General features: G+C 32.9%; 1 long non-coding RNA gene across 1 annotated transcript; it reads right to left on the minus strand.

Moving 5' to 3' along the window:
* Positions 1-4,152: 4,152 nt before the first annotated feature.
* LOC127252723 (uncharacterized) lies at positions 4,153-4,980 on the minus strand. The gene is made up of 3 exons (XR_007839129.1): positions 4,943-4,980; positions 4,308-4,398; positions 4,153-4,215 (listed from the first exon to the last, which is right to left on the minus strand). It is a non-coding gene; the product is annotated as an uncharacterized LOC127252723 (long non-coding RNA).
* Between the last annotated feature and the right edge of the window lie 225 nt (positions 4,981-5,205).

Raw genomic sequence — 5,205 nt, forward strand, 5'->3', positions numbered from 1 at the left:
GTTTGTTGTTCATGCAAAAGTTTACACAATGAAGTATGTTATAATTTTCTATGCAATCAATCCATCATTATTAATGTTATCTTGTTATACCATAGGAGGGGAAAAAAAAACATTCTTGCATGCCATTTGTTGTGTAAAGTTACCAGTGTTTTATTAATAGAACAAAAAAATTGGAAAATACTCACAAAATGTAAAGTTACAACGCATGACTTTAGTTAACATAATTTATGTTGTCTATCTATTTTAAATGTGATATATAATTAATTCTAATCAATAAAAATTAATCCTAATCATCCTTATGAAATAATTATAGTTTGAAACTTTATTACAACATTTTGTGTAAAAATTTGCAAATATTAGTATATACATATATTAGTATATCTAAATCTCAGTAATACAATTACAAAATAAAATAAGTACCCGAACATAAAATCATGATACGCCATCAAACCGTCGATACATCAACTTATTATATCTTTAACGCTAAAAATCTTCAAATATTAGTATATACATATTTTAGTATATTTAAATATAAATTAAATACAATTATAGAAGAAAATAATACCCTAACATGAAATCAAGATACGCCATCAAACTATAAATGCAACAAATAATGATATATTTGACGCTAAAAATATGCAAATATTAATATGTACATATTTTAGTATATTTAAATATAAATAAAATATAACTATAAATCTCAAGTAGAAAATACGTACCAACAATAAGTTACCAAATCACTAATTCATCAAGGAAATACGCCTTTAGCTTTGAAAATCTGCAAAAATAATAAATAGAAATATCAATATATGTAAATTAAATACAACTTGGAAGTTCAATTTCTTTATAGTTAGAAAACTCCTTCGCATCCAACTCTTCCTATAATAATATTCAAAATTATATCAATTTAATTTAATATAGAAAACACTTAAAATAAAGAAAATAAGAAAAGTATTACCTTTTACATGGAGTAATTTTTAAGGCCATGCAAATTTCTAATCCAACTATTTCCACAAAGTAACATTCGCACCGTATCAACCGACATAGAAGTCCGACGATTATCAATAACTCTACCACTGGCGCTAAATGTAGACTTAGAGGCCACTGTGGTTAAAGGAATAGATAATATATCATTCGTCATCCTTGCCAATACTCTAAACCTCAATCTTTCTCCTTTCCACCAACCCAAAACATCAAGGTTTGCATTGACATCGCAATCATATCTACTTTCACTTAAATAAACATCCAAATCAAATTTTTGTGGCAGGACTTTATTAGACTTACTCACGTGCATATGAAACTTAGTTTTTCTGGTTAAAACTTCACTTGCAAACCCACTAGATCCCAAAGAGTTAGAAGTCAAAGATTCCCCAATTACAGAATGTTTACGCTTCGATAAAATTGTAGGCCTCTCTTTAGAAGTGTAGTTTGTGACATACTCATCATAAAAATCATACAAAATCTTTTTTATCTCACTCACGTAAGTTGAAGCTTCATCCTCACCATAAATTATTGGAAAAGCAAAATCAATAAGCTTTATTTTATATCTTGGATCTAAAATAACACCCAAATATATCAACACATTATTGTATCTCCAATACTTCTCAAACTTCTCTTCGATTCTTAATGCTATAGACCTCATGTGAGAAGAATGATGTGTGGATTTCTTATTAAGAAGCTCTTTAATCCGATATAACTCAGGAAGAAAAATATTAGCCATTGGATACTTAGACCCAGAATTGTAATATTCTGAAAAACTCCTAAAAACTAGAAAACATCTTCCACTTGCACTACCAAAAAAATAGTTTTATGCTACGGCCGAAAATTTGTAACAAAAAGTCAATTTTCGTGCAATTTGCGTATTTGCTACGCCTTAGTGACGACTTTTATCCGTAATGTGTACTCGCGTAACGAATGTTTTTTGCCACGCACATTTTTGTAACTACTACTCTTGGTCAACGATCTTATGGCAAGCTTTTTGTTACGATATTTGTTACAAATTTTTTCTCGTAACAAAAAGTCGAGCTTTCCACGCGTGTGCCAGGTCTTTAAGTCACGATATTTGTTACAACAATGCCTCGCTTTACCAAAAAATTTTACTTTGATCCCTTGTCAGAGTACGATTTTGTTACAATTTTTTGTTACGTCATTGAATCCGTAATTAACAATATATTCTCTTATGGTCACGAAACCGGCTGTAACAAAAATATCCCTTCATATTTGTTACGTCGAAAAACCATTGTTCGTTACAACATTTCATTTTTTTGTTACGTCATTTATTTTTTTGTTACGTCATTGAACCCTTAACAAAAATATCCATTCTTATGGTCACAGAACCGGTCGTTACAACAAACACCAAAACCAACATTTTGTTACATCATTTCTCGTTTTGTTACGAAAAAATAGCGTCTCATAAAGAAGAGTAGTTGTGGAACAGTTGAATTTGTGCGTAACAAATTAACCTGCTGTGATCTTTTTATACAACCATGCTATAAATATTACGATCGGCCATAATTGCAAACTATAAGGAAATCCCAACATAGGATAATAACATAACAGTATTTACTAGTCGATGTCCTCCAGCAAACAACAAAGTAAATTAACCAATCAAACAAGGCTACCAACATCTCCACTTCAACATTATGTTCCGTCAAACACAAGCATTTCAAACATCCAACCTAGTAATAAGCAAGTGGGGAGATCCATCAATCCATAGCAAAAATTCTTACCACACAAAAGATACATCCAAATGTCTGTACATCTATTCCATAGGTATTTCACATAGCCATTAGAACCTACCATCCAAGCACATCCACGGTATGCAATTGATAATGCAAACAGAGGCAAAACATAAAGGAACCGGTCGATATGCTTCAGGGGTGGCGCATGAGCTGCAATAAGGTTTAGTTTAAGTAATAATTATTTTAATTTTGGAAGCCATACGTGAAAGTTTTGAAAGTAGATCCATACATCCTTATAGTTCCACTCAATAGGATCTTCACCGACCACCTCGCGAAAGGTAGTCGCCCCAGCAATTGTCAGCAAAATAAGGTGTGTGTCCGGGACTGCGACGGATGTAACGAAAACCTTGACCAGGGAAAGTGTGTCACCTACAACATTCACAAGAGCAATTTAAAAGTATGTAGTTTACCGTATATATCAACACATTAAACTGTACGTAAAACATGTCATAAATTATTTGAAGTGTATATTTCCCACCTTATATACCATGAGTATGTACATTCGGACATGTACTACGATACATGATATTTGACCCATTAATTAGGCACCAAACTATACTACTTTCTACTTTTCAATGCGTTTGCAACTCGAACTATAAACCAGCAATCCACAAATAAAACCTACGTAAAGCAGTAGATCATGTACAATATTAAAATAATAATTTCAATAATTAATAATTCATTACGGTTACCCCCAAACCCGGGCTGCTCCATGTATGTGTTGTAGTATCATGCCATTGGAGATTAATTATCATTTATGCACTAAATATAAGCAGACCCCCGCAGATGAGTTCAAGTTCAGAGTAACAACCACTGATAAATCAAAATATATATTAGTGATCCTCATCACATAAAAACCTATTGTGTGCAGGTTGGGACTACATAAATACTTAATAAAAAAGCATCCATTCATCGGTTTTGGGACTGTAGTGTGCGCCTAAATAGTATAATAACAACATAGCCATAAACAATGTCATGTCAGCGATGAAAAAATATAAGATCAGCACAGAATCAACATTAAACCAACATAGCCACTGTCCCTACAATAACAACCTATATATACACAATACTCTAACTGCCATATATATCAAATTAAAGATGCCCATACTTAATAAAACCATAATCAACTGCACTATGATACCTGTATGGTCACAACATCGACAATGCGGTATGAACATCATATTGAAGGATTCAAAAGAATAAAATTAAGGCACAATGCCACGAACCTGGTGCGGGAGGCTGAGCAGAAGTCCCTCAGCAACAACTTTCTTCTTTTCGGTACGAGATAATATAAGCACACGGGTGCCAACCTACAATAGAGATTGCAGAAGAATTGGAAGCATACAGGTTGGAAATGAAGGTTAGCCTAAAGTTGACACTTAGTTAACTTTAGGGTTTCACAAAATCATACCGTCATAGGTGATTCGGAGACAGGCCTAAGAAGCTCAGAGACCGTATCAATACGAGTTATGGCCTATGAAGAATAAACAGATCGTAGTGAATTTTTTAGCCGTTCAAAGCTCGTAGGATGCAATTAAGGAAAGTTTGAATATTAAGAATACTTACAGATGGGCCACTAACTGCTCCGGAGTTTTTGTGCATGAATGCATACACATCAGCCTTGATGGTTCGCATCGTCTATCTAATTCCTATCCATCTAAAAAGGCAATATACATGTGATTCCATCAACATAACACGCATTCAAACTCATAATGTTTAAGTCTTGATACGGGCGTGCACCCTCAATTTAAAAGAGCAAAGTTATAGCATCGAATTTAAGAAACTGCGTGTTGGTACCTATAAGTCCATGTACTGCACTTATAAGTAAAACATAACATTCATCACAACATTAAGGCTTATGGTTTAAAATAAGCCATTTTCTCCACTTCAGAACCTTTTATGGATGCAATTTAATGAGAATTGAATAATTTCTACGCTCTGCAAAAAATTCTGATCCGTCATCTCTAGATACTAGAGCAACAAGAATTATCCATACCCTATTTGTGTCAAGAAAAATTTCTATATATTCTAAATTTTTACTTGCCCTTTTGTATGAATATGAAAAAATCCTCAAATCTTATGTCCAAAGAATATTTCAGGTTTGTGGGAATGCACACAACACTTAACTACACCACGACCCGAGAAAACATAGACCACTTAGAAGCTTTGCACAGTGAAAATGCATTAAAAAGAAATCAGACCTTCCGTTAAATATGCTTATCCTGAATTCACACTGCACACTTTTGTCTCCACAATTTAGTATCCTATAAAAAAAACACAAGTTAAATATGCATTTATTTTCAGTAAAATAGCACAAACTACTACAAAAGTTAAACACGCACTATGTTGCAATATCCATTCTTTATTGTAGGATTGAATTGATACATATATATATCACTTTTAGTATAACATGCTGATGAAGGGACTGAAACTGCAACATAAGCCTTTGAATTAGTTCCTTCAT

Source organism: Andrographis paniculata, unplaced genomic scaffold (assembly GCF_009805555.1).
Source record: "Andrographis paniculata isolate CXL003 unplaced genomic scaffold, ASM980555v1 Contig46END, whole genome shotgun sequence".
Classification (NCBI taxonomy): Eukaryota; Viridiplantae; Streptophyta; class Magnoliopsida; order Lamiales; family Acanthaceae; genus Andrographis; species Andrographis paniculata.